This window comes from Heloderma suspectum, chromosome 1 (assembly GCF_057233095.1).
Source record: "Heloderma suspectum isolate Gila_16-S chromosome 1, 16-S_ref, whole genome shotgun sequence".
In the NCBI taxonomy this organism is placed as follows: Eukaryota; Metazoa; Chordata; class Lepidosauria; order Squamata; family Helodermatidae; genus Heloderma; species Heloderma suspectum.
Genome location: NC_139458.1, coordinates 253,363,403 through 253,390,119, shown reverse-complemented (window position 1 = coordinate 253,390,119; position 26,717 = coordinate 253,363,403). Strand labels below are relative to the sequence as shown.

The 26,717-nt window shown below is 41.4% G+C and overlaps 1 protein-coding gene across 12 annotated transcripts in view; it reads left to right on the top strand.

The window, feature by feature from the left end:
* Positions 1 to 26,717, top strand: part of MACROD2 (mono-ADP ribosylhydrolase 2) — a 1,364,729-nt gene that overhangs the window by 109,006 nt on the left and 1,229,006 nt on the right. The window lies entirely within an intron of this gene.

Genomic DNA, 26,717 nt, shown 5'->3' with positions numbered 1-26,717 from the left:
GTCATAAATGGGCAGGTCTTTGGCTCGGCTTCAGTCAGGCAACTGGATAAGCAGGCTGTCAAGAGTGTGCATTACAGACACCAGAGGGCGTTGGAGAAGGCAAATCCAGGTTTGTATGCCAAAAACCCAGGACTTGGCTGCTGACCAGATTTAGAGACACGCCTAACATATTTCCACCATCTCTAAATCAAGTACCTTCGGGCAACATTTAGACTTGCAGACATGGTGGCTTTAACATCGTGGCGCCAATTTTCATTGAGCATCATTTGGAATGGTCACAATGAAATGTATTGGCTGGTTACATTTATTAATTGTCACATGAACCGATCTGATAGTTTAAGATCAATGTTTGAGGCGCAAACATAATTGAATAGCTAGGGAGTTTGCCAGCAAAAACTTTCTAATAACTCTTCTGCAGATAATCCCTCTTTGGACACATGTTTAATGTAAAAACAAGTGTGCTCTTCAGAGTTCATAAGGGAATTGCTGGATATTTTAGAAATAGTTTTAATTTCCAGCGTTTACCTGGAATTTTAGCAAAAGGATGTCATTCCTATGAAGATGCCTAAATGTACCTTTTTCATTGTCAGTTTTATTTTGTTCATATTCAAAAATTGGTTACTTTGAGCAGCTCCAGAGATATTTGAAAAAAGGTTAATATTACGAATTGTGAACCAGTAATCTTAATCATGTATTTTAAAGTAATAAGTTCTGTGTTATAAATTATGCATCTTCCTCATAGGGCCGCCATTTGCCAACCCCCTACCCTGCAGTTACTCCATAGAAGCCAATGCTGCTACTTGGAGTGAGCAGACTGCAGATTATATGCTATGTGTGTGTTTGGAAATTCTGATTAGAACACAGAAAACTTTGTAGATACTCATGTCTGCCTATCTCACTGATAAGGCTATTTGAATATACTTGGAATTTTCTATTGCAGTTTAGCTTTCTTTCACTAGTAGTTTATTAACTAGGGTTTGGTTCATGCAGTTGACATTTCCCAATGTCTAAATTTTCTTCCAATATATTAGTTGCCTTTGAATCTAGTCAGTTGTAGATTGTCACAAGTATGTGGTTGCATTCTAACTTGTTTCATTTTCTTTATCTGCTCTCTGTACTTCTTTGGTATAGTGTTGCGTGTTCAAGAACAAGACTTGGTGCTATCAAAGTAAGCACTGATAAGAACTGTGCACTGACCCCTATTGTTCCCTGAGTGCATTTTTTGTTGGCGTCAGAAGACAGAAAGGCCAAGCTTAATTAAGTTCACAAGAGATCTGGTCATTTAAAACTTTGCGACTATAGAAATCATTAGGAATCTAAGACACTGGGGGATAAAAAAGGTGGAAACATTTAACCCTGTTCTTTTCTAGAGTGTCATTACACATTTGCATCAGTGAGGCAGACAGATCACCTCTCTAAGCTCTGGATTAATAAAGTTCATTGGTAGAATATTGTTCAGTAGTTTGGTTTGGTGCAGTTTTCATTCTGCAAATATATATGTCTGATGTTTAGTCCATGTACATCATTCAACATGTTGTAGTGCACATTATAGAATACCTCTACATGTATCAGTGGAAAGTTAATAAAAGATATGCAGAATGCACATTCAGCTATCTTAGTCCGTGAAGCCTAGCCAAGTGCTTAATGCATCAGCTAGGAACTGTAACAAATCTTCTTGAACAATTCCAAAGGGTCCTAGAGAAATAATTAGATTTTACCAGGTCACAGCTGCCACAGAATACTAAAAGGTTTTTTTTAATGCTGTATCAGATTCATCTTGAGTTGCTGCTTTTATTATTTAGACTCTTTAAACACTTATTGTTTGTGTGTATGTTTAAAGGTAGGATATTCACCACAACAAGGGGGAAGTTGAGGATTTGTTTATTACTAAAACAAAAATTAGTGTATTGTGTCACTACATATGGAAATAAAACAAAGTAGTGCAAGTATAGTGAGTTCTAGAAAAGTTATAAGTTTCTGTATCAAATTAACAGTCTGTTAGTTAGTACTTTCTATCTGGAAACTATTAAGAACTTCTTCCTCACAAATAATTGTTTTAAGCCTTTCACAAATCTAGAGGAAGGCTGCCTTCAGGGAAAGGCCCATGCTTATTAATATTTTATGCACTAGCAGACCTCGAAGGCCAGAAAGTCATACATTCAGAAACTGTAGTTTAAGACCAGGTTGAAGTAATATCTCCTGTTTCCCTTAGCTTTTGAATAACCTTTTTAAATTCCGGGGCTGCATGCCAGCAGTGGGTGTGGTCAAAAACAAATGTGGGCAGGGCTACCGCATTCACATTAATCCTCCTGTTGTTCACACACATCTATGCACACTCATGCATCCATCCTTTTCCTCCTTTCACCAAGCATGATCATGCTTCCATGTTGAGCTCTGAGAAAGCTCAGCTTCCCTTTCTCAGTGTCCAGCATGGAAATGCAGAGAGCTGCCAATGGAGAAAGAGTTATCTCTTCCTCAGTTGGCAGTTAGGAAGCAGGACTCTGGAGCCATATCCGCCTTCCATTAGAGATAAAAAGGAGATTCCTCTCACCACCCCCTCACAAACGCCCCCAGTAAACTCCAGGCCAGGAGGCAGAGCTTGTTTATTAGGGCATGGCTTTCAGAGGAAACTGGGCATGGCCCATGGAGGGAGCCCAAACTTCTGTGGCTCAGATGGGCAACCTCTGTGGGCTGGAGGTTGCCCCCCCCCCCGTATAAAGCTAGGAGATTTAGCTGTGCTGGGGCACTAGCCAAGGATGAGTATTTAATTGGCATCCTTCAACACATGTCTATTACAGACTTCTGTGTATGTATCACTTGCTGGTTGAGGAACTGTAGAATAAATTGGATATAATTCACCCATATGTGCATTGGATTGCACATCAGAATGTGGATGTTTGCTATCTGCGTCTCATTACTTTCAGTGGGCTGCACAGTGAATGCAAATTGAAACACACATCCCCATCCATATTCCTGCATAAGTCATGTGTTTTAAAAGTAAGAGCTTAACTGGAACATATATGCTTTGATTTCTCCATACATTTAAAGAAGTGGGGAAATAATAGCCTTCCCATCTTTGTCATGCACCTACTGGAGGAATCCTCCTCAGAGGAGGAGCTAGAGCTCCCAGAGACGTGGAACACCAGAAAATAGAAGACCAGTGACAGAAGACTGGGAGGAATGTGGGTCCTTAGAGGAGATGGCCCCAGATTCATCTCCACAGGAGGCATGAGACTCCAGAGGCTGAGCAATTCCCTAGCCCTGGCAAGCATCGCTGTCTCAAGAGGCAGACCTTGTGAGAAGGAGTGCCCGTTCACAAAGGAGAGTTGTTCATGTAAAAGACCCCTCATGCGTAGGACCCTCCTTATAAGGATGATTTCTTACAGAAGCTTCTGATGTGATGCAGCTGAGTCCTTTAATTGATGCCAATTAAATACCGATCTGATGCAGCTAAGAGCTTCCTGAGTCCACCGGAGGTGGCGCTCTGGCTATTTAAGTTTCATTTGGAACTTGCTAGCTGCTGGAATAGTATCTTACTAAAGGGTTCAGAGCTTTGAATGCTTGTGTCTTTGTTCTATGATTGAACCTCTGTGCCACTAACTCCTGCTTGATTCTGCTTCTTGAGTTGAGTTTGTGTTTGACTGCTTACCTGTGTTTGGACCTTGGCCGCACTTCAGACTTTCCCTTGGAACTCCCCTTCTTGCCTTCTAATATGGATCCTTTGACCATTGTCTGTTTACTGACTATTCCTTGAACTGCCCTCTTGCTGGACTGATACCTCTGTGCTTGACCTTTTGCCTGTTTACTGACTCGCCATTGGATTTATTCCTTAGTTGGCTCTAAGCTGAATCTGACTCAGCCACAGCAGGACAACATTGATGAGTTTATTTTTACCATTGGCCAAAATAACACCAAAACACCTCTTGAAAGTAGTTTAACACTGGAACTTCTTCATATCTATTATTGTTTGGTCCTTGGATGGAAAGAGTGAAGGTGTGGCTCACTTGTCAGTTTACAACTCTTCCCCTCTTTACTCATGGGCTAAAGTTATATGTGCTCCTGTCCAGTCAATTAATATGGATAGATTGTTACCCATATTAGTTCCAGTGTCTATTGCATCACTTCTTTGATCACTCAGACCTCCCTTCCCATTGTTTTCCCCTCCAACCTCTTTCTTTGATCTTGGCTTTTCTTCTCTGTCTGTCTCTCTTATTTCAGTGAAGTGTGAACTTCCAAGTATGCAAGCGCGTTAGTCCAGATTTTGAGCAAAGCTATGTTTTGAAAAATAAATGTTTCCTGATTCTTATATCTGGGCCTTTGAAATCATGGTTTCTAGTCTTTTTCCTTTGCTGCTAGAAAAAAACAACTTGTATGTAATAAAACTGTTACTTTCCCCAATACTAGTTATCTGAACAAGTAAATTGAAGAGCTGACCAGTAGATTAGATGGCGAAATGGTAGGAAGAAGTCCTCAGATCTTAAATCCTCAGTGACAAACAGTTTCACAGCAATAGGGCTCTTATTTTCCATTAGGTACAATGATGAGGGAGAAGCAACCCTTTTTCATTAAAAAAAAAATGTGGAGGAGGGTGCTAAGTGTTAACTTCACTGTTAAGATCTTAGCACTTAAAAATCAAGGGGATCTAGATGCTTTTCTATATATAAAGGCACACATTTGCCGAACTGAGGGCTACTTCCGGGATTATTTTCTTAAAACAGTTCTGCATATATACCTATGTCTTACTATGCATGAAACATGTTATTTATTTAATTTTTACACACTGCTTGACTATGTCAAATACAAATCTCAAAGTGGTTTTCAACATAAAAATTTAGAATACAAAACACTCGCAGTTAAAACATTTAAAAACAGAACATGCAAAACATCTCACTTAGAAACATTTAAAATGGGGAAAAAACCACATCCTCAATTAAAGAATTTAAAATAAGGGAATTAACAATCAACCAACAGGGCAGCACAATTAGTCAGGAAAGGCCTGTGACCTGGCACTGAGTCAGAACATGCCCAGCCTCTCCTGATTCAGATTAGAGAAATAGAGCTGGGTGCTGTCTGTGTACTGGTGACACCTCCAAATCTCCTAATAACCACCCCAGTGGCTTTATATAGATGTTTTAAAAAGTATTGGGGACAAGATACTACCCTGCGGCACCCCACAGCATAGCTGCCACAACATAGGTGCTGAGGCACAGTCACCCAATGCTACTTTCTGGAACCATCCCTGCTTGTAGAAGCAGAATCACTGTAAAACAGTGCAAGCAGGATCAACAGAGTTGCACTCCCTCTGTCTATCTCCCACAGAAGGTTATCCATCAGGGTGATCAAAGCCAATTCTGTCCCAAAATCGGACCTGAGTCCAGACAGAAATGGATCAAGATAACCTGTATCTTCCAAGAATGTCTGCAACTGCATGGTCACCACCTTCTCAAGCATCTTGCCCACAAAGAGGGTGTTAGTGATGGTGTGGTAGTTGGCATAAACATCAAGATCCAGGGAGGGCTTGTTCAGGACTGGATGCACCAAAGCCTCTTTCCAAGGCAGCAAGCACCACTCCATTGTGTTAATTGTTCCCTGGATCTACCCAGCCAGCGCCCCCTCCCACCCCCAGGCTAGCTTGAATAAGACAGAATGAGTAAGGGTTGAGTGTGCATATTGTAAGCCAAACAGCTGGAAGCATCTTGTCCCCATCCTCAGGTCTCAAAACTGGAACTGATCACATATACAGACCAGATGGTGCATTGGATGCCTCACCAGATACTTGTCAGGAGGAGCGCCCTAGCTGCCTCTTGCAGTCCTCACCAATAGCCAACTCAGGACACAGATGACGAGGATTCTTTCCAAGGCTTTATTCCTTTATTACTTTATGACTCTTACAGATACTAATCACTAGCAACTAAGCAAGGAACTGCACTGGGGATAGATAGCAGAGTATCCTAAGCTCCAGGTAAGACAGTTGGTCCCCGTTTGAAGGAGAACCGTGGGAAGACTCTGAACTTATGGGATATGGAGAGATCCTCCCTCTTACCCTTGGGTCCTTAGGACGTGACCGTTGTTTTAGCGCCAAACGAGCGGAGCGCCTCCTTTCCGCGCCCTCCATCTGTTGCCGCTCCCTGTGTCTGCACCACGCTCTCTCACTGCCAGGGTCACTATCTCTCCCAGGAATGCTGGCAGGAGGAATCTCTGCCAGCTGCTGTGCTTGTGAGAGATGAGCGAGCTCCTCTCCCAGGGATTGCTGTTCTTCCTCAGAATCAGCACTGCTCTGGGGTTCTATGGGCTCAGTTTCCACCCTGACAATACTGTGCTGAGAGCAGCATTCAAATCGCCATGAAGCTGAGCAATTTTATCCTCGAAGTGCTATGCAAAATTATTAGAGCAGGCTTCTGCGGATTCTAACATAGAATTTACCAGATTAGATGATGACATACTCTGGACGAGCCTGGAAAGCTCTGCTGGATGGCTACTTGAGGATGCAATGGAGGCAGCAAAGTAAACCTTCAGTGCCACGTGGTAGGTGTGATTATGTGTTCTTACTCATGTTCGGTTGGCATCATGACAAGTCTTATGTCACTTTCACTGTAGCAGTTTTCCAGCTAATTTCATTGCCCGGAGCTCCCTAGAAAACCAGGCAGTGACCTGGGTTCCACAGCGCCAGAGAGGGTGCTCAGGAGCGATTGTGTCGTTAGTCCATCATGTCTCACCATTCCATAGCATGGCTAGAGCTTTGACAGGATCACTGGCTCTGGCTGCTGGAAAGTTCCCTACAGCATTCAGAAATATATTGGATTCTGTAAATTTCTGGGGGCAGATCATCTCCCCCTGCAGGGGGAGACTGATGCTGTGAGACCAACTTCTTATCATGATACTGGGGTAACTTCAATACCCCCCAATATCCAGGACACTTCCCTTATGCCCCTATGCCAATGACAAATTGAGACAGCTCTATGGTTGTTATGGAAGCCATGACTTTCTGAGCCAGCCCAGGCAAGGCAGTCTCAGTGTGAATGTTGTAGTCTCCCAGGGCCAAGGCCTGGGATTCTCCAACACCACACTCAAGACCACTTCAGCCAGCTCACTCAGGGAGTCTTTTGGGCAGCAGGGTGAATGTACAGTATCCCCAATCAGTCTCATTGGCTCAGCATTGGGTATAGGCCTTCATAGCCTGTCCTGATCCAGAGGGGTTTCCTGGTGAGTACGGAGGTATTTTTATGGACTGCCATGACTCCACTCGCAATTCTCTAGCTTGGTTGATGCTGCAACAAGTACTTAGGTAGGAAGAGCTGGGCCAGGTCAATTCTACTGAGCTCCCCCACCCAGGTCTTGGTGATACATGCTAAGTCAACTTACTCATCCACAATCAAATCATAGATGAGTGAGGGCTTACTGTGAATTGACCTGGCATTTAGTAACACCAACACCAGGTGGGAGCAGCCAGAAGCCATGTTAACAGGTACCTGTGGGATAAGCGAAAGGTCAGCAGAGATGACCTACACCTGTCTAATTCCCTTATTGCCCTGTCCCATACCATTCCTGACCCATGATCACCCTTATGGGGTTCTCTACTTTCCTTCCCCATCTCACCTATCCAGATATATCCCAAGCCACTAACAAACCTCACCACCACAAACTGCCCAGAGGATAAAGGAGCATGGACTCAATAAAATCTGCAGAGAAAACTACAAACAAGAACACACTCCTAAAAACCCACCCACCAAGGGTATGTGTTCACGGATAGAAGCCAAGTTCTCACCTAGGCATGTGTCAAATCAAGAACTATGTGAATGCAGTGCCACTTAATGGAGACAATTGCTGGAAAAAGTGTATACATTGCATGCATAATAAAAATATACACTTACTTTTTTGTAGGGTACAACTCAGTAATAGCAGTTTCAGACAGCCCAAGTGATCACTTAATAAATATGTTGATATGAATACTTCTAGGAATCCATTTTTAGTGTAGCAAAAAGGCAATGAATAAACTTCAAGGTAAGCTATCATCTAAACCATGGCTTAGATGATTATGAACTAGTAGTGGCAAGCATTGGCTTGTGTGCTCCCCCTTCTGTCCCCTCCTCCATGCAGAAGAGGAGTAGAGTGAAAGCAATTTTCTGTTATGCACATTTCAGGAATTGTAGCTTATTCTTATACTAGTTAGACAACAAACCAGGATATCAAAACACAATTTGATCCTGGTTTAACTAACTAGCGTTAGAATTTGTATGTAACTGGAAACTGGTTTAGTCAGAAGTGAAAGCTTAGATGATGTAGGTCATCATGACATGAGTCTGAGTGTGCTTTATGACTGACTCCCAGTATGTCAGAATGAATTGTGTATTTGGGTTCAGAAAAAAAAATGGGTTTCAGTTTCTATCTCCAGCCCTGAAGCTCATCGGAGACCTTGGGCATGTCACTATTTTCCAGTATAAACTACTGCATGGTATTGGTGTAATGGTAATCTTACCATGTTGTACAGCGTATGCATGAACTGGGGAGCTGGGGCCAATTATGGCTTCCAGTATTTGTGTACAAGGTGAAAAAAAAGCCACCACATTAAACGTTATGGTTTACAGTGTACAGTGTGCAAACATACGCACACCTGCTATGTTTGTAGCATGTGAAGTTGCCTCTACAAGCTGTGTTTGTTGTTCTTTGAGACCAGCTACCAAGATACTGGCTGCATTCACACATCACCTTAAGCCAGCGATCTTGAGCTGCACGTTAGTGCATGCAGCCCATTCACACTCGCTTTTCTCCTGTCCAGGTGAATTGGTTAACAAACCACAAATGGGTAGGTTAGTATGACATCTAGACTTGGATTATGATTTATTGCTTCCAAACAAGCCAGGATCATAAACCAGCTTTAAACCACAGTTTGTTCTTGGCTTACAAATCCTGGCTTGTTTGGGTTCAACAAATCACAATCCCAGGATCAGTCAACATGCTATGCTATCCATGCGTAGTTTGTTTATCGCTTGCGTGAACTAGAGGAGCAAAGATTGAGTGAAAGGGCTGTGTACACTGTGGTTTAATAAGTCAGAATTCCTGGCTTAAAGTGATGTGTGAATGTGGCCTTTGATTCATGCACCAGATTACCTACATGATTTAACCCTCAGGTCATTCTTTTTTATACTCCATTATAGAACCTTGCTTGTCTAATAAAATAAAATTTTAAAAATTAATAAAGTTAATTTGGAGCAGTGAGATCTTTCGTAGGAGAAATTGCTGTGTGTTGTCACTCTTGTGACTTGGATGTAGATGGAACCATGGGAGAGAGAGAGTAGCTTTATCGTGCTGGGTTTCATGGATGCACTATGACATCTGGGCCATTGTTTAAATGACAAAGAGTTGACAAATGGAAGGGAAATTTGAGTGTACTGTTTACTGGTAGGTGAGTTACATTTGCGATGTGTGTAGTGGCAGAACTATTTGAAGAACCTTTCTTGTTGCTCAGGGTTTTTTTCTTCCTTGAGCTTGGTGTTTTTTTAAAAAAAGCAGGCTTTGTCAATAACACTTGCAGTGCTCACCGTGGTAAGCATGACAAGCAACAAGCCTTCCCTCCCTACTTTGAAGCTGCAGAGATGGGCAGGGTGGTGGGATTGTCCCAGCAGCTGTGTGGTGATCCCTGGTGCTCCACAGCCTCACGTAGCTGTGTGGCCTGTTTAGCTGCTGCATAGGGGTGATGCTCTGTGCCCTACTGCCGAGCAATGTCTGCAGCCTGTATGCCCCCTTTTACCCACAGGAAAATAAGCAAGAAAGGGAGGGGGAGGTTTCTTCAGCTGTTGCTTTTCCCGCAGAAAGGGGAGATGGTGGATGCTTCTTCAGTTGTTTCTAGAAGAGGGGCTTGGGCCCTTTTGCCAAGGCTTGGTTGAAATTGGAATGCTACCTTCCTGCCTTTCCCATAAGAGAGCCAGTGACTTGGTTCGCACTATCACTGCAGCCCAGTGTGATTTATTAAAGCCACAGTGGATTGTGGTGTGTGCCGGGCGACTTTTGTATATTCAAGCCGTAATTGTGGCTTCTTGTGTTGACTGAACCCGGCGAGAATGCATTGTTGGTGTGGTTAACAAACCACCCAGAACCCATGGGCTGTTTTATGGTTGTTGTTGGTTTGTTAACTGTGCTGGGTTCGGATGACAGGGCAAGCCACGGTCACAGCTTGAATATTCAAAATAACCATACATATGTACCACAGGCCACCGGGGCTTAGATAAGCTTAAATAGTAATGGTGGGCTGCTTGATTGTGTGAACAGGCCTAGTGTGGTGTAGTGGTTGTAGTGTTGGAGTGGGATTTGGGAGACTTGGATTCTAGTCCCCACTCAGCCATGAAGCTCACTGGGTGACTTTGAGCCAGTCAGTGACTCTCAACCTAACCTACCTCACAGGGTTGTTGTGAGGATAAAATGGAGAGGAGGAGGACCATGTAAGCCAACTTGGGTTCCTTCCAAGAGGAAAAAAAATGAGGGTTAGGAATGTAATAATCAGTTAATAAAATAATAAGACTGATTCAGGGGAGAGGCTTCCTTGGCTGTTGGATGGAAGGGGTTGCCTTGGTAAAGCCAACAGCATGGAGGAATCTAGGAACCCACCCAATTTTGACACAGAATTGGGTGGGATAGCTAATACCTTGGAAGACAGAAACAAAATTCAAAGTAATCTTGATAGACTGGAGTGCTGGGCAGAAAACAACAGAATGACATTTAATAGGGATAAATGCCAAGTTCTGCACCTAAAAAAAAGAAACCAAATGAACAGTTACAAGATGGGGGATACGTGGCTCAACAACACTACAAGCGAGAAGGACTTTGGAATTGTTGTAGATCACAAGCTGAATATGAGCCAACAATGTGATGTGGCTGCAAAAAAGGCAAATGCTATTTTGGGCTGCATTGATAGAAGCATAGCTTCCAAGTCCCGGGAAGTACTAGTTCCCCTTTACTCAGCACTGGTTAGGCCTCACCTGGAGTGCTGTGTCCAGCTCTGGGTACCACACTTTAAGAAGGATGCAGACAAACTGGAGAGGGTACGGAGGAGGGCAACGAAGATGATCAGGGGACTGGGAACAAAGCCCTATGAGGAGAGACTGAAAGAAGTGGGCATGTTTAGCCTTGAGAAAAGAAGACTGAGGGGAGATGTGATAGCACTCTTCAGGTACTTGAAAGGCTGTCACAGAGAGGAAGGCCAGGATCTCTTCCTGATCATCCCAGAGTGCAGGACATGGAATAATGGGCTCAAGTTACAGGAAGCCAGATTCCAGCTGAACATCAGGAAAACTTTCCTGACAGTTAGAGAAATGCAACAATGGAACCAATTCCCTAGGGAGGTGGTGGGCTCTCCCACACTGGCAGCATTCAAGACGAGGCTGGACAGCCATCTGTCAGGGATGTTTTGACTTAAATTCCTGTATTGAGCAGGGGGTTAGACTTGATGGTCTTATAGGCCCCTTCCAACCCTACTATTCTATGATTCTATGATGCTAACCACATTTTTTTACTTGGCTAGCAAGGTCAGTCAAAATTTGTAGGCCCCTTGATTAAAACTATGATATCTGAGTGCAAAAAGCAAGCAAGTTAGACAGGTGTTCAAAGATTTTCTTCTTTTAATAAATCAATGGTTGCTGGCCACTGTCGGAGATTCTCTCATAGATTAAATAGGTTATTCTAATTGAAGATGACCCTTTCTATGTTTCTAATCGAATCAACATTTTAATATTGGCTTCTAAACAGTGTTGCTTTCAGATCGTTAAAGGCTCTTAAAGCACTGCTTTCCTTCTTTCCCAGTTATTGCAGAAGAATTGCTATCTGAGACTCCTCCCCCCCGGGGGGGGGGATATAATTAAAGGAACAATTCAAAGCATCTCTATTGGGGTTTGGTTCTGCAAAAGAGAGTTGCCTAGATTTGACCATACAGTAGTATTTTCATACTATTCTAAGTGCAACAAAAGGTAGTAATGGATGCTGTTTACTAGATTGGATACATCTGCCAGTATCCAGAACTGGGTACTGGCATGCAGATGCTGGCTTAAAAACTGAAATGCTTGAAAGGATTGTTATAATTGCTATAAGAAGTGTTAACCTTTAAGTGTGGTCATTACTGAAGGGATATCCACAGGGGGTAGAAACCTGTTTTTCGCCATTGTCTGCATTGTGTGTGGGTAGGGAATGTGTTTTTGCTATTAAATATAGCAGTCTTCCCCAACCTGGCGCCCTGCAGATGTTTTGGACTACAACTCCCATCAGCCCTAGCTAGCATAGACAATGGTCAGGGATTAAGGGAGTTGTAGTCCAAAATATCTGCAGGCACCTGGTTGGGGAAGACTGAAATCTAGTATAAGATAAGTTATAGTACTGTAATCTAAAGGTTTTGAGAATTAGATGCAGAACTATCTTGTTACTATTGCATTCTTTTGTGTGAGCTTGTTGTGGCAAAATCCAGCATTATATTGTGTTAAAGTCAAACTTAGAGTAAAACTTTTCTCTGGAATCTGAGTAACCCAGAGTTGACATCTTCTGTTCCACTTCTGCATGTGCGCTTTTCAGAAACACAGAAAAGTAGACTTGTAGGTTCCGGGAGTTGCTTCATTATTTGGGTATGGTATGAAGCTGTTTTTGTGTGGAAAGATTTTGTTAAAATCACATGGCAAAGCCAAAGTTGTAGCTTTGAATAACAGACAGTGACAGTACATGTCAGAGATTCCTCCTGCTTTGAAAGCTGTGTTTATTTTTGCTTTGGCCGTGCCTGGCACCCTAGAAAGCAGCTGTGAAAGCAGCACTGCCTGCTGGTATAGCTAAGGCCTTCCTATTGCTCTTCCTTAGTAGATGTGTTGTAGAAATCAAAAGGATATCTCTGCTTAATTTATTTAGAAAGTTATCCCCTTGCCTACCTTGCTCTTGCTAATCAGATAGAATGATGATGCACATTATTTTGACATTCCTTCGAATTCATTTAGAGGCTTGCAATTCCACTTGTTCTGTAATGCTTCTCCTCATTTTGTGCCTTCCTGAAGAGTTTTTGCCTTCCATGTTTCTCATGGTTAATTATGCTTTCCAAACCTGGTGGACTCGCTATTCTTGTCTATTTCTGACCAGCTCAGTTGAAGCCTACTTCATACATTATTTTGTGACATTGACCTTTGTGAAGCTCTCTGAGAAGCTTCCTTTGCCAGTGTTGATTTTCAGAGTATATTTATCTGCTAACTTCTACATCTCTTGACAATATCTTGATCCCATTCTTGCTTGTCATTTGTCTTGTGTTAATGCTTTCTAGCAGCTATTTTCTCTATATCTGTTTCCATGTGGTCTGTTGTTTGCCTACCATGCAGCAAGAAAGGTTATGCTTGTCAAGTGTTTCCAGTCTACTGAACTGTTAGTCCTGCAACATTTTTGCTACTTTTTTTCGCAGTTGCCTCCATAAATTAGGGACTTTTCCTCTTCATCCTTTTCCTAAAATCTGTCCAAACGTTTTACTTGGCAATTCAAGAACAGCATTCTTTTCATTTGATTTCCCCCTTTGTAACTACCACCATTAGGTCTTTTCTTACCTTCATTACTGCAGTAGGCATTTCACCTTGATGTTCATTATCAGGACCCATAGCCTAAATATTTAATTCTGCTTCTTGGATCAACCAGCTGTCTTCAAACATTCATACGCATGAAGCAGGGAAAACATCAAAGTTTGTATAGTGTGCTGCCCCAGCTCTGCTATTGTGATGACTCCAGATTCTGCTTGCTATCATGTCCACCTTTTGAATATAATCCTTTCACTCATGTATTGCTCTGTCCAGTTGCAACAGAACTAAGTTGTATTTTTTCGCCTTAGTGTGAGATATTACACTGGTAGTAAACATGGCATGGCTGGAAGTAAGGTGGGGAAATGCTCCCACTCTGGAATTAAAGCTGGATAAGGAGCTGAGAGAGGGGAGATAATCTATCCATGGGTGAGCAGAGAAGCTTCCACCCTCAGAGAAGTCCATCCCTGAGCTTCTGTAAGCATGTCTGTCAGGGGGCAGGGAGCTCTCTTATCCTTCCCCATACCCAACCTATGGTTGACCAGAGCCATTGCTAGTGAACTGAAGCTCTTCTTTCCCAGTTACTCACCTCAGAAAGTCCATAGCCCTTGTAACAAGAGACCCACCAATTTCTAGCTGGTGGGGTTGGGCACGTAGGGACCTGTGGGTCAGACTAGAGCCCAGTCCTCTGAGGTGTGTTTGTAGCCCTTGCCTGGCTCAGCTACCTTGACATCTAGGTTAGACTTGGGTAGTGTAGGATTTCTTCAACTGCGAAGTCCTTACTATTGGATGGCACCAACTTCGTTATGGAGCATGAGGAGGTTTGTTTGTGCATTACAATGCACTTCCTGCCCTGCCAATCGCTACCTGGAAAACAGCATGGCCCAAAAGAACAGCCATCCCTGATTCATTAGTGTTGTTTCATAACTTCTTGTCTGTTCCAGTTTCCTTTTTCCTTCGGTTTGATCAGGGTTAGATTACAAGTGCTAGTATCCTTCGTATCACCTTTTTTTATTACAAGGGTGCTTTCAGAACAAAAGGGGTGTTTTTAAAGAAATACTGTGTAAACTGAATCATAGCTCAGTTGGGTGAGAACCAGGAGAAAATGACTCAGGATTTAAGTTTCTAGTGCTTAGAGCCAGAAAGCAAGGAGCCATGATTTAGGCCCTGGGACCAGACTGCAGATTACTTTACTAGCTTTGCATGACCTCACCACTTTTTTCAGGCCTGAGCTGGCTTTGTCCCCAAAGGGACGTGAAGCAACACTTGCTCTCACTTGTGCTTCTGGGCGAGAACTCGAATTACAAGGGGCCTTAGCTTTTGTGATGGCCTTCTTAGCTACTGATTTAGAAGGCTGGAGAAGGCATAGTTTCATTAAAATTGGGGGGAGCATCGGGATGGGATGTGTGGATTTCATTCAGGGCCCCCTACTCTCCTGCCCCCACATAATTTGAGCACTGATTTGGACCAGGTCATATTGGCTTCAAGTGATAAGAAGATATCTATTGGGTTTAACTAGCACTGACCCTACTCCCCACACCCGTCAATAAAATATTAACAAGCAGTGTTGTAGCTACTGACATTCCCAGACATTATTATTTGGAAGCAGTGAGCTTTGCCTGTTTACTGAACTAAAAACTGGATTATTATTTAAAGAATCACAGATAACTCTAAAACCCAGATGTACACAATCAACTTAGAATATGTAAAAGCTTCTAAAGGACTTGATAAGTGTGATTAAAATACTCCATTATTCTGGGACAAGGATATAAGAAGAAAGTAAATGCAGCTGGTCTTTTAGAAGTGGGAACCATTTAAGCTTAAAGTTTGGTATGTCAGCAAAATAAGCCCTATAAATCAACCAGAGTAATGGAAGTGTCATGTGGTCCTGGACACTTACTCCAATGAGGAAATGTGTTGCAAGTGGCAAGGAGAGTGGAACCATGAAAAAGAATAGCTTAGTGGCATGGGATTCTAAACAAGAAAGAACTGTTGATGGAGTGAATTCTGTCAATGTTTGATCACTCTGTAGTGCAAAAAACATACTAGGCTCAATTCATTCTATGGTAATGCACCATACCAGGAATTCTGAGTAATGGGAGACCTGTATGTGCCTTTCATAATTCCATTCAGTCCCCCACCCCACCCCCTATCAAGGAGTATGAGCTCCAAGCTCACGTCTTCTGACGGAGGAGAAGACTGGGTGGAGATATGGGAGGCATGCACAGGCCTTGAATGCCCTGCAATAGCCTGGTATGCTGAATGTCCATAAGTTGTGGGGCAGCAAGGCAGAACTAGATAGTGTTATATTCTATGGCAGGGGTGGGGACCATGTGACCCTCCAGATAATGTTGGACTGCGGTTCCGAGCAGTCCTAGCCAGCATAGCCAGTGGTGGGGGATGGTGGAAGCTGCAGGCCAACATCATCAGGAGGGCCACACATTCCCCTTCACTATTCTATGGGGATCCCTCTGCATCACAGCCGCAGAAGACTGTGTCAAGTCCACTTGGGTCCCAAATGCTATAATGTCATAAAATAGTCAGCTTGTACCTTTTGCAAGGGCAACTGTTAACACAATTGTGCTTTGTTAATGTCCCATCAAGGTAAAAATCTGGCTTGGAACACCCCTTTCCCCCCTTTAGTGCACTGGACTGCTCTATTCTGGTGGGTCCTGGGCCTTTAGTTCATGATGGCTTAATGCCTTTAAGATCAAACATAAACAGCACTTACTTTATATGAAAGGAATTTTTTGATGGGTGCTGTGTATTATGTTATGTGCAACTATGGTCATATTGCTTAACTTTCTCTTTATCTCTATTTCTATCTCTGCCTATATGGAGAGAGAAGAAAGTGTGCGTGCGTGTGCTCGTTCAGCTTCAGAAACAAAACAGGCTTACAATTGTTTTCCAAAGGAATACGTTTTAGAAAGTTTCCTATAGATAATCCCAGACAAGAAAAACACAAGTAACGCCAACATTTTGGCATAATTTTGATTAAATTATTTGTGTTTTCTCCATCTGTATAATGATGCTTCATATGATACATTCTGTAGCATTCCCCCCTCTCCAGTAAACCGGACAGTTGGTAACAAATATCTCTTCCAGGCTCTCTCCCTTCCTCTTTTCACATTATGAGAGGGGATGTGCAGACAACTTGGAATCTAAGAGAGAGGAAGTCTAGCACAATAGACGGGGTGAAGTTGAGCAATTCCCATAATCAGTTTTCTGTACAGCTTATTACCAATTGGTCAGAACTGGCTTTTAATTAAATGTTAAGGGATAAAGGACAATAATGGGGCCTAAGAAAGGGGATTCAGCTTTAACTTTGAATTTCCTGACTTTTATCCCCCTCTGTCACTATGTCAGACAGTGTAACTTAAACACGGGATTTTAAGATGTAATTTCCTCCTCCTAAAGGTTAATAACTGCTCTTCCCCCACCACCCAAACTTTTCAAAGAATGCCTTTTTAGCTACTTAGGGCACAATCCTAAGTGCTGGCTGGGGCAATACTGGGAGTGTTAGGACTTTTTAATGTGTAAATATGCATAGGATTGCAGCCTTAATAAATGTAAGGATTTTATAGTCCACAAGGGCATGACTGTTAAATACATAATCAACATTCTCTGCAGTCAGTTTTCAGAATGCTATTTTAGTTAAGTACAGTGTGTGAAATACTGGTGTGTTCCGAGTGTTTTCAAATTAAACACTTAAAAAATATCCAAAGGATTATTATTACCCCTTTCCTGCACCTATTCTTGCACTGGTGTGATTTTTGTTTTATTTTATTTCTTTCTGGTTTTGTTCTGGCCAATATTACTCTTTCCATTTGAAGTAAGTTTCAATGCAGTTGATGACACTTAACGTCTAAGTAAACGTGGTTTGGATGGGAAGGTTTGAAGCTATTGACATGTCCTAATTGCAGCCTTTGTGTTAATTGTTCCTCCACCCCCTGCAAATGTCAAAAGCAAGGGGCTGGGGGGGGCAGTAAGATAGTCAGCAAAGGTCCCCATGTGATGATGCAGGTTTAAATTTATCAAGAGTGAAACAAAGTTTAACAAGCGATGTGGTAAGGGCTTGTAGCAGAAGAATAAGGCTTTGTTTTCATGATGGAAGCCTTGCTTGCATTATGTGGTGATAGTGATATTCCATTCTTTTGATGGAATGTTGGCAGCGTTCCACAGAAGTTGCACCCATATTTTGTGCTGCAGGTTCATTTTGCTGCAATTTGTGACAGGCCTTGGTTGAGTTGCTTATTATATCCTGCCCCTCCTTGCCCCTGCCTCCGTCCCTTACTGCACCATAACAACTCATATCAGTACTTTGAATAGGACCTAACATGTGGCCTGGTTCAGGTGATCCCTTCTATCTAAGCCTGCTCCCCCTTCTGAGAACTCCACTGAGTGTGAGAGGAAGTGAAGCTTCCATTTTTCACTTTAGAACAAAGCACAGTTCCATGTTATGTACAAACCTGGAAATGTGTGATTTATTCCAACCAAAGTTATTTTATTTATTAAATTTATATAACACCCAACTGGCAAATGCCTTCAGGGTGGTTTGCAATCATACCCCCCCCCCCGGCAACAATAAAATAATTAAAACAATAAATACAATAATGAAAATATCAACATGATAAAATATTAAGGACATTAAAGAAGCTAAAGACATTAAAGAGCCAGAAGTAAAGTTAATAAAGCAACAGATTAAAGATTAAATGCCTGTTGGTTAAGACCTGTCATCTAAATGTATGCAGTAAAGATGCCAGGCGGGTCTCCCTGGGAAGGGCATTCCATAGATGAGGTGGGAGGGCACTACAAAGAAGTCTCTTTCCCTGGTAGCCATTGTGGGCGATGGCACCTGGAGAAGAGCCTCCAAAGATGATCTTAGCTATCAGGGAGGAACATGTGGGAGAAGGCCCTCCTTCAGGTACACTGGTCCTAAGCCAATTTGAGCTTTAAAGGTCAGCACCAAGACTTTGAATCAGGCCTGGAAACAGACTGGCAAGCCGTGCAGTTGACGCAGCACTGGAGTAATACGTTCAAAATGGCCAGCCTCAATAAGCCTCGCTTCTCCGTTATGTATTAACTGAAATTTCCAGGCCATTTTCAGAGGTAGCCCCACATATAACATATTGCAGTAATCCAGGCAGGAGGTCACCTGAAGCCAGGCATGGATAACTGTAGCCAGGCTATCTTTGTCCAGGTAGGGTCATAGTTAGCATATTAGCTGAGGCTAATGAAAAGTAGCAGGATCAAACTATGGTTTAGATCTGCTTTTATTTTTGACTAAACAGTTGTTGCACATTATGTATTGTGGGGAGTTTTGGTTTGTTCTAATTTAGTTAACAAACCGGGAACTGAAACCGTGGTTTAGGTCGTTGTCTGACCCAGGTATATATGTTTAATACCAACGAGACTCTCCTGCCAAAGCATCACTACATTTGTTTGTATACATTTCTGTCTGAAGGATATTTACAAATTGTACTTATGACCGTAAAGTATGTATCAATATATTAAATTAAGTTTATTTATATAAAATAGGCATTTAAATTAAATGGAGAAATAAGATGCCAAGAAAGAAAATAACTTCTCCCATATCTTTAGGAACACAACTTTGAATTAACGTAGAGGGCTAAATTATTCTGAAGAAGTGCTGGTCAAAGAGCCCATGTTAGTGGTTTGATTGAATTTACTACATTTTGGCAAGATCGGCATGCAGTTTAGTAGGGCGAGAGATTTTGGCTTCTCAAAGTGCATGGGTGTTTAGAATTTTGAGGTGTAGGATTGGTTTTATATGTGATCATATGACCACATGAATACGTAATGCATTGGTCTTACAGTCATGGGCTTCTGAGCATGCCCCCCCCCTTCAGTACCTCGACTCCAAAAGTTATTCCAAAAAGTCGGGGGACTCTTTGGAGTGTTCATGAGAGCTTATGATGGTACTTTAAATGAGTGCATTTTGGTAGTAACTTTGGTAACTCTTTCCTCTGTGCATGGGGTAGTATAAGATTATCCATTAAAATTTTTCCAACAGTACCCAACAAGAGCTCAAAAGCTTTGCAAGGGCTTACAGCTGGGTCCAGGATCCAAAGAACTGTGCAACTTGTTCCATGTGTCCTAGGGAGCTTTGTGTTTGTCGAACAGCAACTTGCCATGCAGTTTCAAAAGCAATTTATTATATGGAAGATCTGTAGGTGGAGGAGGGAGTCTGCTACTCCCAGTAAAATAAGTTAAAATTCCCAGTGAGCATGATTCTCAAGCTCTTGGATACACCTGAGTACCTCTTTGAATCCTGTCCATGATCTTTGTTTTAATTAATAAAGTGTAGCTGAACACTTCTGTAAAACAGAATATTAGGATAAAAAACTAGGTTTTCCACAGGCTATTAAACTCACAGGGCAAAATATATGGATGACTCCAGAGCTTCAGTCTATTGTCCACATATATGGGAGAAAATAACAACCTATTGTTTAAAGAAATCCTGACATATTTGTGGAGCACAGCTAGAGCTGAAATAGCTGTAGTCTGGAAACTGACCAGAGAACCCTCGGATGCCTGAAAAAAGACTTTGGGACTTGGTGGGAAAAGCTGTCCAAGGACTTAAGGACATTATGCAGTCCCCAGGCAGAGAATGACTTCTATGCCATATCGCGTACATTTATCACATTCGCCAGCCGACATAGAAGGGACATGCATCCCCCTCACTCTCATGGAAAAGAGACTTGTTAGGCAGTGCCAATTCTTGTGAAATTGGCTCATTGAAATGTTCCATTGTTTTTTTGTGTTGAATGGTTGATCTGTATATTATGAAATTCAAGTAAAATATTTTTAAAAATGAATTAAAAAAACATATTTGTAATATTAAATTCTCTCTTCTGAGCTATAACTTGCAACAGTTATGGTGTTAATATATATCTTTATGGTTAACTATTAGGCTGTGAATAAAACCATGCATATGATATTTACTTTTCTAATGAGCATATACTGGTAAATGAGGTAGCTGGAAACTTTAGATTAATTTTATGTTGTACATTTAGTTTCACCATAGGGATAGCACAATTTTAAAATGTATTTAAGCCAGAAAGAAGGAAAACTAATTTTTGTAGTCATGCTTATCATATAACAATAAGCAATTTGTGCAATTGACCTGCTGACCTTCACTCCTAAGAAACTGTCACATTTCTCCTTTGCTCCTTTGTCCAACTGAACAATGTAACTTAAAATACTGCAGAGCTTGAAAGTTTCTCAGCATTGTAAGGTCAAGCTTTGGTCACCATAGCTACAATTTAGATCTCTAGGTCAAAGGGCAAATAGATTAATGATGTCAGACACATCTTTAAATGGTTCTAACACTATTTCACCATGTGGTAAGCAGCTGAGCATATTTGATATGACAAAGGCCTTCTTAAGTCTTACTAATAGGAGAATCAGTGGAGACATCTGACAGAATAGACTTTTCCATTGTGCAGAAATGTTCAATATTAAACGATGGTGGGCATCAACAGAGCTGCTTCGATTCAAATTGCCATAAGTAGATTGCTATGCTGGTTAAAGGGCTTGCACTATCACTGCCCTCTTTCTTTCGAGTTATCAGAGTCTTTTGTCCAGTGTTCATTCTATTTGGCTAAAAGCTGCAAAAAGGGCAGGGAGAAAGAGGAATATACTGCAGTATGTCTTGGCTTTTCCATTTGCCAGGCCGTTAGTTCTTCTGCAGAGTGTGATAAGAACCTTAGACTTAACATGTAAAAGCTGCCATTCAAACTCTTTCTCAGTGCATGTCAGCTTCAAGCATATACTTAAGAGGGTGGTTATATTTTATGTGTACTTTAAGCTTACGTTTGCAAAGAGAAGAGTAGTCTAGAGGGTTTAAAAAAACAAACTGGGAGTAGAGAGGAGGAAGTTGGCTGGTGAAGAATAACCATGGTGGAGAGCTGATGTTTTGCTCCTACGTCACTGGAAGTTCTGACCAGCCCTCTTCTAGTTTTTTGACCCCCTCCATATGTTGCCCATGTGCTTCTGGTCTTTTCACCATTAGAACCCCCCCCCCCTATTATTGTGAATTATTATTGCTGTAAATCAATACAGCAGTGCTGTATTATTGCTATTAAATCATGTGACAGATGCTAGGTTCTGTGTTTGAGTACTTTCATCAGAAAAATGTCTGTCCAAATTATGCTGTGTGCACTAAGCTGCTACACAGGATCTGAGCTGACAGCCACATCTGGGACAGTTCCTCATACACACCGGTTATACATGGCAGAGCTGCCTCCGCCATTAAAATCAATAAAGGAGCCTTTGCATTCAAGTAGCTCCATATGGAACCCCTAGCTAGGCTGAGCTGAAAAGACAGCATTTTTGGTAGGAAAAACAATTTTTTTGCTTTTTTTCTTTCTTATATGCATGTAACAAAATATCGTAAAAGCATGTTGTAGTCCTGCACTTAATCAAAATAATAATAATAATGATGATGATGATGATGATGGGAATTATGGGAGTATAATTGGTCTGTTACTAAACACAACAAACGAATTAGTAGCTTATTTCTAGCACCCTCTAAAGTGGTGGCCAAAACTTTGCTCATTTGGTTGTCTGGGAGCTTTCTTTTCTGCCTGGCTTCTTGTAAGGTCCTCTTAATTTGACCCAAACCTAATTTTGATCTGGTCCTATCACTGGAGTACCTATCATTTGGTGGTAGCAAGAAAGAAAGCCTGTGGAGGCAAGAAAACCATCTGCTTGTGTTTTTATATATATATAAACCATCAAGTCAGGAAGTATTGATTGGAAGGACTTTGAGACATTACTCTAGTACACTAACACAATTCCACTTGAGTTATCTTCATAGGAAAGCACTTCAGTATTGTTGGTTGTTTAAAGTCATTTAAGGGACAGTCCTATGCATGTTTAGACTGAAAAATGCCCTACAACTCCCAGCATTCCCCAGCCAGCATGTGAGATTGTTGGCAGAGTTGTGGTTTGTCCCTCAGTAATCTTGTATTTTTTGGTGAGAGCTGGGCTTAAGCTGCCAAACATAAAGCTGTAAAATGTAAACCGGTGGACACTGAGAAGTAACATGATCTGTCACTACTCTATTCATCAAAATGTTTCCCCAGGGCAGTGATACTGGAAACAATCTCATTTGTTGGCAAATTATATTATGGAGATAACTGTTGGTATGTTGTGGAGAGCTTTGACAGCACAAAGGTTTCAAATCATGCCAGCTACAGTATTGGAAGGACATCTTCCACTAGACGGGCTGTGATATGCATCAGTGCAAGTGTAGCTCAGATGAAGTAGAAGATCCAGCTCAGTACCTTTTAAAATGGGATTAACTAGAAAGCTAGAAAACCAGGTCCCATCATTTGTAGGACAGGTTTATTGGTAGTCAGATATTATCCATAAGTTATCTTAAAGTTATCTTTGCTGTGTCGTTCTTGACGATAGCTGAAGTGGCAAAAACGTGCTGAGTCTAAGATGACAGTTAAATATTTTTGTTGCCTTTGTTTTAATAGTGTGTTTGTATGCACTTCTAAATGTTTTGTGTTAGTTTTATTTTATGTATTTCTTTAATTGTGCCTTAGTTTGAAATATAATTTGTGTTTTTACTTCTACTAAAACGTCTTGGCTGTGTTAAAGACTATGTCTCTATTTCCTCTTCCTCAAATCAAACATGATTTAATTGTATTTTAAAATACACGGAAACAATTAACCTGCTACAGTTAGCTTTTGCATTAACCCACAAATATTAATGTTTACTGTGTTTGGTTATCAGAGTCAAATGAGGATTTTAAGGATTTCTTTGGGCAAATGTGTTACAGATGCTTGAATGTATATTTGGGTTTTCAAAGGTTCCAGCTCTAGGAAGTGGAATGGACTCTGCTTTCTAGGAACATTCTTCTCTCACAGGGTTCAGCTTGCTGCTACTATTGGCTTAAAAAGTTTTGGCACCTGATGCATAAAGCTCCTTGTAGAGCTTTTAATCAGCTGCATTAACCTGGTGAGCTTCCATAGAACTTTGGCTTCCCTTAGTATATAGAAGGGGAGGTGGTGGAATTCCATAAAGGGCTGTCTGGTTTAACAGCTAGAATCGGCTGCATGGTAAAATCTACACACTGGTGAACTGGCCCAGAGGAATTTTCACCTCTTACACCTTTATTGGTACTCCTAAAGCTGAATAAATGAATGAAAAGTAGTTTTTCAAGTAATTAAAGGCAGAGGCTATAGCTTGGTGTCAGAGCACATGCTTTTGCATGCAGAAGGCCCCAGTCTGGCATCTTCAGTTAAAAAAGGATCTTGGTGAGCAGAGCTGGGACAGACCTTTGCTTGAGATTACAAAAGACCAAGTAGAGAAAATAGAATTGAAGCAGATGGACCAGTGATCTGACTTGATATAATGCAGCTTCATATGTTCATATGGAAAGTATAAGCAGTAGCTCAAGTTATTGCATTGCATCCAGTGTTGCTCTTCCACTGGCAGAAAGGCTCTTCTGCTAGCGGAAGGCTGTTTCTTATCTCTCTGTTGCCCTCCATCACCCTGCAAACGAACCAACAATCCTAAGTTAGTAGTATTCAGGATAGCTGCCACAGGAATGTGGGTATCAAGACTGTAAGGGTTTGGGAGGATCTGAGGGAGTACATGAGCAGGGTACATGGACCCAAGACATGGGTGCTGTCTCCTTTGTGGCATTTCTTCCACTAAGCACTTGTGCAACTGTTTACAGAACAGTGCCACCACTTGTATCCATTCCCTGCTGGTCTAATGTTGGTGCAAGCCATTGCCATATATGATACATGATTAGCATTTTCCATGTAGCATAAGCAAAGCTACGGAGTCACTGTTATGGTATTGTTATGGTCATGTAAACTGAGGAGGTGACCTATTGTCCTAGTTCTTCAATGGGTGCTGGTGGCTGCTGAGTAGAAGAAACAAAAACAAGGATTTTGCTGCATAGTTGCAACAGCCTTCCTCTCTCATTACCCAGGCATGCACAGAAGTGGCCAGAATAACTATCTGCCCCCTGGTCTTGTATATCCAGGGGCCTCCATTGTTGAGACTCTTGGAAGGCGCCCCATCTGCTTTCTCAAACACAGCTATATGCATCTGCAAACCATAGTAAAATGCAGGGAACATTGTGTTTTTAAATGTCTCCTTTTAAATGACCCCTTTAAATGTATCTAAAAATTAAGAACCCTGGAAAACCAGCATCCTGGCTTGTATGGAGAGCCACCATGGATACAGGAGGCCCTCCAAGAGTACAGGGCAATATCATCGTGAGAGGAGGGGGCAGGGCTGGAGCGCTCCTCCTCAGGCATTTACTCTACTTGGTAAGAGAACGCCTGAACAGGGCTTGTGTGTGTGTGTGTGCGCACGCGCGCATGCATGTATGTGTGTGTGTTAATCTAGTATTGAGAGGTGGGGATGAGGAGAAAATACTAAAAAATGTTGATGGGCATGTCCAAACACTGGAGTATGCCCCAAGTAAGTCTTTGTGCTCAACTCTGGAATTCTACTGTTCTGCAATTTTTCAACCAGAATAAATGAATTAAATTTACTGTGTATGTATGTATGTATGTATGTATGTATTTATTTATTTATTTATTTCATTTCTATACCTCCCAATAGCCGAAGCTCTCTGGGCGGTTCACAAAAATTAAAACCAAACAACACACAATAAAACAATTTAAAATATATAGAACATTAAAACCACAATATAACAATACAACCACAATAAAACCTAGCAGCAGTACAGGAATTTAAAATACAGATTTAAAACAGCAAAGATAAAAATTTAGAAAGCTAAAAAGCCTGGGAAAATAAAAAGGTCTTCACCTGGCGCCGAAAGGAGTACAATGTAGGCGCCAGGCGAACCTCACTAGGTTCTATAGGTTTCTATGTGTGTAAAGGATGGGAAATGACAGGGTTTATATTGTTTGAAGCACCACACTATGAATATTAATATTTCTGTGTAATGTGTCTATCTTTTAAAATTCAGCTTTTTAAAAAATGCCATATTGTAATTTTGGTTTTCTCTAACGTTTGGTTATTCATGCATCAAGCATTAACTCACTGTTTTCTGTAAATGTCAGCTTAAGTGGTTTCAGCTCCTTGATTGTGTACATCCATCGTTCTGGACAGAATGGTGGACCTCTACCTTGCAAGGCTTCAGTTTATCCAGGATGTAAGGCAGATCGACCCATTGCAATTGTTGCAAAGATAATTGGTGTTTCCCACAGCATACATCTAATGTGTAGGTCTCTAACATACACTTATATACGCATAGGAACCCAAATTGAGCCAAGGTTCCCAGGTGCATGTTTGCAGATGTTTAAAGATGCATGTGCATACAGGTATAATGGTCATAGACGTATTATGTGTTTAGTGCATAATGCACCAGTATAATATAAGGAGCATATGTTTTCCTGTAACAGGGGAAATAGCAGCTTTGGGAGGGAAGACTGATGGCACTGGGTGAAAAGGCTAAAATCTTCTTTTACCAGCACCATATTCCCAATCCAAATTGGATGGGCCTTTTCCTGCTAGTTACTAAAAATTTAAAGAGACTGAAAATCCCATCATAGATCCCTTATGTCATGTCTAGGTTAGCCCTTAACCACACCTCATACATTTATAAATTGCAAATAATTCTGACCTACCCAATATTATTATTGTGAAGACAAATATAAAATGTTACTTAAAAGCCTCTTTGAAATGTGACCTTAGAGAAGAAAAAAATAAATTGTTCTTAGAGTGAGCAGTCTCTATATGTAGCTGGAGGGGAAAACAGGATTTGGAAAATATCTTATTTCTAGAAGAGGGTTTTTAAATTCCTTTCCTTGTTGCAGTTGGGAGGGTTGTTAATAAGAATTTAGTTCCTGTGTGCCAGAAATTGAATTTCTATCTCAATGAGGAGGTGCAATAATAGCTTCCTACCTGTGTTTATTGCAACAAATAGACTTTCAAGCCAGATAAATTGGATACACATAGATATGTCAGAATAACTAGTGCTATTGTCTGAAGATATACAAATGTGATGGCTTATAAAGCACAATTAATTAAGCTCTGCAATAAGAGCCTTAAAGTCAAATCACATTTGCAGAGGCATTTTCTATATACATAATAAGGTTGGGGGGAAAAGAAGACACATTTTCCGTTAGCAGGGACTTGCAATCTTCTTGCACACAGCTGACTCTTTTAGCAAT